General features: G+C 51.7%; 1 pseudogene; it reads right to left on the bottom strand.

The window, feature by feature from the left end:
* Positions 1 to 1,502: 1,502 nt before the first annotated feature.
* On the bottom strand, positions 1,503 to 2,408 carry LOC136515494 (DNA damage-repair/toleration protein DRT100-like; annotated as a pseudogene).
* Positions 2,409 to 7,867: the final 5,459 nt, after the last annotated feature.

Here is a 7,867-nt window from a genome sequence, read left to right as displayed (position 1 = left end):
TTTGCAACATGAATAGTTGCACCTGAATCAATCCATCAAGTAGATTTTGCATAACTTAAATACAAGGACTCATCTACAAATGTAATAATGCCCTCACCTTTTCTGATTAGGTTCTTCAAGAACTCTGGACAATCTTTCTGGTAGTGTCCAGTCTTGTGGCACCATTTGCAGGTGTCCTTGTCCACTTGAACATAGTTGAATTTCTGATGGTGATCTTTCCAAGGGGCCTTTCCGTGTGACTTAGAAGAGGAGCTATTGTCCCACTGAGGTTTCCCTTGTGGTTTAGCACTCTTGTTGTTAAAATTCTTCTTTTTATTTTCCTTCACATGGTTGACAGAGTCACCATATGAGCTCTTAAGCCTCTCCTCTTCTTGCACACACATGGCAATAAGCTTCTCAATGTCCTACTTATCTGGCTGTAAGTTGTAATTAACAACAAAAGTCCCATACTCTTTGGGCAAAGATGCAAAAACCAAATGAATTAGGAACTCATCCTTGAGCCCCAAGTCCATTGGCTTGAGCTTAGATGTCGTGTTGCTCATCTTCAATATGTGCTCTCTAATCCCTCCACCAGAGTATTTCTCATTGACTAACTTCTTAATAAGAGTGCTTGCATAAGCCTTTGAAGAGCTAGTGAACTAACTCTCCAGCTTCTTGAGATACTCAGTGGCAGTGGTACATTCTGGGATTGAACCCCTTATTGGATCCTCAATGGAGCCCTTAATCACCATCAAACACTTGTGGTTTGAACTATACCACTTTGCATGATCAAGGTCATACTTCATTCTCACTTCTGCATGGTCACGCTGTCGAGTACCGAAAGCTATATCAGTCTCATTGTCTTCCCTCACCGGGTCCACTGGTTCAGTGGGACACGGTGAGATAAGTGCTAGATCATTGTCAGAGAGCGCAAGTGCTATCTCAAGCTTCTCTCGCCATGTGTTATAGTTGCTCCCATTGAGAGACAAAATGTACGAGATAAACATCATTGGGTTATAGCCTGAAAACAACGTCAAAGAAAATGAGAAACAGTTGACATAATAATTGCATGCCGTAATTTAACGCTGGTCAAAATTAAGACATACAATGTACTTCTACATTAATTCTATATCACCGTTGGGTAGAAATAGAATTAATGCATAAAACTCATAGATAAGCTTATAATATTGTTATTATTAATGTTGGTCAGAAAAATAACAATATCATAATTAGCTAAAAAATAATAATAACTACTCTTCAAAATTAAAATCTCTCATTGGTTCGAATTTAATTAGAAGATAAGAATTATCAACTACGCAGCGGAAACATTAATAATAGGGTTATTTGGATTCATGCCATTATAATTTTTGATGTTTGGAGAAACGCCATTACTATTCGCCTATTTTGAAGCATGCCATTACAATTCTTCGTTTATACGTATGGACACAGCCTAGGCCCAGCTGTAGGCGTATACGAAGACGTATACTTCATCTCCCCTATCACTGACACACGGGCCTCACATGTCATCTTCTTCCTCCTCTCGGGCTGAGGTCCACGGTGGCGCCCGACGGGACGTGCCTGGCCAGGCGAAGCTCCCCCGAGAAGGCGTTCTTCTGTAGCTGCAGGTACCTGATCCGGCTGAACGCGAACACCTCCCCGGGCACCTCGTTAGAGAACCAGTTCCATCCGAGGTCGATGAACAACAACCTAGGCAGCCGCCACAGCACGCCCCTAATGGGGCCGGAGAGCCAGTTCCCCACCAGCGAGAGGTACAACAGCATGCCCGACAGTGGCGGTAGCCCACCCAACAGGCGGTTGCTGCGGAGGTCGAGGTGGAGCAGCGGGGACCTCACCGCCCACGGGATCTCGCCGGAGAGCGCGTTGTGGGAGAGGACGAGTGTCTATAGGTCCTATAGCTAGAGCAGCGACACGGGTACCCTCCCCGTGAACCTGTTCTTGCTGAGGTCAACAGTGTGGAGCGCGGGCGCGAAGGATGCCAGGAGGTCATTAGAGATGAGGTTCCCAGCGAGCGTGAGGAAGCGGAGCACGTGTAGGGAGGTGATGGCCGGGGATAACATCCCCGTGATGTGGCCCAGCACGAGGGAGAGTGAGGTCAGCGTGGGGAGCATGGCGATGGCCGCGTATGAGAAGGTGCTGGCGAGGCCCGGCGCGCCCGCGCGCGGGTGGCCGAGGGCGAGTGTGGTGACGTGGCTGTCCAGGGAGTAGGAGACGCTCGCAAACAAGCAGGGGACACCTGTGAAGTCCCAGGAGGTGAAGAAGTGGGAGCCTGGGAGGTCCGTCAGCGCCCACCGCATGGCTTGCAGCGCTAGGTAGTCCACCGGGTGCAGCGTCGCCTCGGCCACGGGCGATGCTGCAGCCGAGAGGAGGAGCAACGGCGCGAGCGCCGGTGGCAGGAGGCACGAGGCCATGGCCTCGCTGGATTAGGCATGGTGGCGGCGGTGATAGCAGCAAGCGGCAGTGGCATGTGGGCACCAAGCATAGGAGGAAGAAGATGACATGTGGGGCTCGCATGTCAGTGACAGGGGAGATGAAGTATACGTCTTCGTATATGCCTGCAGCTAGGCCCAGGCTATGTCCATACGTATTCAGTGGCATTTTTGTGGGAAACAAAGAATTGTAATGGCATGCTTCAAAATAGGCAAATAGTAATGGCGTTTCTCCAAACATCAAAAATTATAATGGCATGAATCCAAATAACCCTTAATAATATACTTAATATCATATTATCCAGAAGCATTGTCATTTACTTCACTACTCTCTAAACAAAATTTTCGTGTTGTTTCAAATTTGAGTAGATATTAAACATTAAACTTCATAAATTTCATCAGAATAATGCTTCTAGAAAATAAAAAGCAAAAACCAAGTTGCACTATGCATTCGGCCCCGTGGCCTATTGGCCCACGGTCTGCTCACTCCCACTGCTCTCCTCGCGCCCAGGCCGGGAAAGCCTTCGCCCACCTGGTCTTGATCTGGCCTGGAGCAACGCCCGCCGTCAATCGCCATTTGACGATCAGGCATGCGGGTCGGAGGAACAAAAACGCGAGCTGGCCGCCCCCAGCGAAACCCTAGTTCATTTCTCCCCTTGAATCAGACCATGACGCCTAAGAGGGAGGGTGAATTAGGCAACTTAAAACTCTAACTCTAAACTATGGCCTCTTTTTATCCTTAGCAAAAACCTATGCAAAAGATAAACTATCTAAATGTGCAACTACGGTTTTGCTAGTGTATTGCTATCTCTACCGCAAAAAGGAGTTATGCAACCTAGGTTCCAAACCTATCAACTAGCCTATCACTAAGCTAGGAAAGCAAAGCACAAACCAAGATTGCAATGTAAATGTGGAAGCTAAAGAGTAAGGTAGAGATATGCAAGCTCCCGTCGACAACTCCGGTATTTTTACCAAGGTATCGAGAAGCCACAAGCTTCCCCCTAGTCCTCATTGGAGCTCCTCGCAAGGGCCAAGCTCCTGGTCGGGTAACTCCATGGATATCCCTAGGCCTTCCCTGTAACATCCCGGCCCAGGGCTTAACAGGATTAATAGGATACTCATACCAATAAGTTGCAACTTCTTTTCCGGAAGCCCATCTGCAAATAACTCCGAGGTTAAGCGTGCTTGGCCTGGAGCGATGGGTGACCGACCGGGAAGTTCTTCCCGGGTGCGCACGAGTGAGGACAAAGTGCGCAGAAAAGACCTGTGTTGGTCTGTGAGGGCAGTCTATGTCCTAGAGAAGCTGCCAGATGTAAGCGGGCCCGGCCTCGGAGAGGTGGGACGTTACAGAATGGTATCAGAGCCGACTCTCGCGGTTTCACGGGCGCGTGTGTCGCAGTTGCGCAGGCATGGTGCGCATGGCTGGTGTGGATCCGGCGTGGTCACACAACATGGCACATGCGCTGGCTCTGGACACACGGACGTGGCCAAGAGAGGACGCTCTTGGCTTGGGATTGATCGACGAGGACGTCGATCTCTTAAGGGGGTGAGGATGTAACATCCCGGCCCAGGGCTTAACAGGATTAATAGGATACTCATACCAATAAGTTGCAACTTCTTTTCTAGAAGCCCATCTGCAAATAACTCCGAGGTTAAGCGTGCTTGGCCTGGAGCGATGGGTGACCGACCGGGAAGTTCTTCCCGGGTGCGCACGAGTGAGGACAAAGTGCGCAGAAAAGACATGTGTTGGTCTGTGAGGGCAGTCTATGTCCTAGAGAAGCTGCCAGATATAAGCGGGCCCGGCCTCGGAGAGGCGGGACGTTACAGAATGGTATCAGAGCCGACTCTCGCGGTTTCATGGGCGCGTGTGTCGCAGTTGCGCAGGCATGGTGCGCATGGCTGGTGTGGATCCGGCGTGGTCACACAACATGGCACATGCGCTGGCTCTGGACACACGGACGTGGCCAAGAGAGGACGCTCTTGGCTTGGGATTGATCGACGAGGACGTCGATCTCTTAAGGGGGTGAGGATGTAACATCCCGGCCCAGGGCTTAACAGGATTAATAGGATACTCATACCAATAAGTTGCAACTTCTTTTCTAGAAGCCCATCTGCAAATAACTCCGAGGTTAAGCGTGCTTGGCCTGGAGCGATGGGTGACCGACCGGGAAGTTCTTCCTGGGTGCGCACGAGTGAGGACAAAGTGCGCAGAAAAGACCTGTGTTGGTCTGTGAGGGCAGTCTATGTCCTAGAGAAGCTGCCAGATGTAAGCGGGCCCGGCCTCGGAGAGGCGGGACGTTACATTCCCCACGTGCAAGTGGGTCTCCGGTGTGCCTTCCGGCAAGCCTCTCTCGGACCACTCCCTGCCGTCTTCACTATCAAGCTTACGGCCGAAACACCGTGGGTCTTGTTCCCTCCAGTACACGGTGGCGCCCACACCACAAACGCGGTTGTTGTGATCTCGCAAGACTACAAGCCCCTCCAATGTACAACAATGGTGTGCGCAAGCACCGAGTGGTAAGAGGTTTGCAAACCTCACTAAACAATAGGCCTAAACCCAGAGCAAGCGCATAAGCGGTGGTCTAATCAACCTAAGCACTTCACAAAGCACCTATGCTAATCACCTAATGAATCAATAAGCACTATGCAAGTGGAGATCACTAAAATGGTGTATCAACACCATTGTTATGTTTTCTCATCTCTCCTCCTCTCAAATGGCCAGTTGGGGGGGTCTATTTATAAGCCCCACCGAAAAAGTAGCCATTGGGGGCGAAACCTAGCTTTCTGCTACTGACCGGACGCTGCTGTCGTCCTGACCGGACACGTCCGGTCGTCCAACTGTTAGAGAGCACGCGTTGATCGGACTCTAGGCCGAGTCCGGTCTCACTCGATCAGACACGTCCGGTCGTGCTGGCGCCGCTCCAGAACCTCTCTGGACTCGATCGGACGCTGTACTTTGTGTGTCCGGTCGTCTAGTGCCGCTGCGTCCGGTCATGCTGAAAACATTGCCGTGACGAAGAACAGTGTCATTGGTGCGTCCGGTCACTGCTTTGCTCAGCGTCCGATCATAGCTGCTGACGCCTGCTGTTGCCGAGCAACTGATCGGACATGTCCGATCACTCATAGGGCCACGTCCGGTCACCTCTGTGGAGCTCGTTTTTTACGATCTTGCGTCCAGCTTGGTTCCCATCTTCATGCTTGGACTATGCTTGATATCTTGGGTCTTCTCTTGTGCTTCTAGGGTCTTGCTTATGGTGTTGATCATGGGATCATCATGTCGCCTTCATCCAAGTCTCGTCTTGCACCATATTGAACTACAAAACAATTACTTGTAAATTCATTAGTCCAATTTAGTTGTTGTTGATGCAGGACCCACGGGATACACCGCAAGGAAGAGAGATCTAGTCTGATTAGGATTCCTCCAATGTAATCCTAGTAGTAATACTACCCTGTAATCCTACTAGGACTCTACATTGTAAATCGACTAGGACTCTGGCCTCCTGACTATATAAAGGAGGGCAGGGCTCCTTAGATGGGCGGGTAGGAAAAGAGAGTTAGAGACAACACTTCACAATCAATCCAACGCAAAGGCTAATGCCAAACTGGACGTAGGGCTATTACTCGATCGTGGTCGAGGGCCCGAACCAGGATAAATCAACTGTCTTTTGCGTTTACCGTCGAGTTCTACATATGCCGAAGCCCGAACAAACTACCTAGGTACCCCCGTGGCAGGCTATCGGTGGTGAAACATCGACAGTTGTGTTGATAATCAAACACAAAAATCTAAAGTAAATGGGCCTAGGGTCCATTTTCCTTACACCCCTCCCCGCTTCTTTCTCAGCGTCGAGCGCAACATAGCGGTAGCCACCCATGGCGGCCAGGGAATGAAGTGGTGGCGCCATCGCGGAGCCCCTCGCCGGCGAGAGCGCTCGCCCGAGGCTGAGCGCGCCGCCGTCGAGCGGCCTTGCAACATTGCCCTTGACCCCGAGCTCGAGGCGGAGGGCCGCGCGATGGAGTGACCTCCCCGGCCGGAGGCTCGGGTCTCTTCCCGCATGGCGACAGTGCCCATCTTCCCGCTCAACGGCGGTAGCGCCGGCGGTGAGGAGGGCCCAGGTAGGTCCCCCCACTTCGATTTCTATTGCTAGTGTTGGGGTTAGGGTTAGGGTTAGGGTTAGGGTTTAACCCGACTTGATTCGTTCGATTTGATTCATCCCCTTCTATCTTCTTCTCATTTTTCTACCCCAAATTCTAGATCTACGCCTAGGTTAGGCAAACTGATACCATTGTTGTAACTGTAGGATCATCTAGGAGTAGATCTAGCGGGTGAAACTTTCTATTTGATATACAACACATAGATCCGTCCTAGAACATGAACTAGAGAGAGGAGAGAGGATGAGAGAGGGGAGGTGTTACCGACCATCAGTGAGCTTGGCGGAGGAGCTGGCCATGGCGTCGGTGAAGAAGGCGTTGTCGAGTTGGGGTCGATGGAGAGGGGCGACGCAGTCCAGTGACGACGACGTCCAGGTGGCAGTGAGTCGAGGAGGACGGTGGCGGCGTTTCCCGCCGCTGCTGCGCTTCCTTATATCAGATTAGGGTTGTGTCGGTGGGGTACTGTGGCTGCAGTCAACCTCATATGGTGAGCCGTCGGCCCCTACCTCTTTATATAGCGCAGTGCGACGGAGTCTCACCAACCACGCCCCTGATCAGGGTGCGGGATCAAGGCCCAAGTTGGTCGTTGGGCAATCTTGGTGGAGAGATCAACCTAAGATGACGGCATTTGAAAAAATAACTGCTAAATCTCAAATGAGGGGTGAACCAACTGTGATAAATGCTTTCCAACCAGCTGTGAAAATATTTATGTAGTAGTGCATTACCATAAATAACTGCTAAATCTCAAATATGTTTTGTCTAAAAAAAATCCATCAGAAAATAACTTGGGTCCAACAACGGCAGGGCTGCTTGATGCCCCCGGCGCTTAGCGGCCACGATGACTTCACCAGTTCACGACATCTCTGCAGCCTCAGGACCTCACGCGCGGCGCGCTAACCCTCGCCTGCGGTGCAGCCCCTGCCAGCCACCGGCACCCAAGCCAAAGGCAGGAGCTCGCGGTGCGCTACAGGACAAGCAGGGACCCGCCCGTCCGCGCGCGTTCGTGGCATGCCAAGCACCATAGTGGTGGCGTCACCGCGTCTCCAATGCCTTTCCCCCACCGAGAGAGCGAGGAGAGACTGAGAGAGTCCATGAGGCCCGCGGGGGGGGGGGGGGGGGGGGGGGGGGGGGGCAGCCTGTGCGATGACCATGGGCCCATGAGGGGTACCCATGTGTATACTGCAGTCCATACGCCGGCAAGGCAACAGTGCGTACCAATTGGCGGCGGCCGCTCGTATTCTCGTTCTCGATCGTGAGTGCGTGTTTGCGGACTGCATGACGGTGTCGGCGTG

Source organism: Miscanthus floridulus, chromosome 17 (assembly GCF_019320115.1).
Source record: "Miscanthus floridulus cultivar M001 chromosome 17, ASM1932011v1, whole genome shotgun sequence".
Taxonomy (NCBI): Eukaryota; Viridiplantae; Streptophyta; class Magnoliopsida; order Poales; family Poaceae; genus Miscanthus; species Miscanthus floridulus.
Note: the sequence above shows the minus strand (reverse complement) of the source record. Positions and strands in the feature narration are given on the sequence as shown.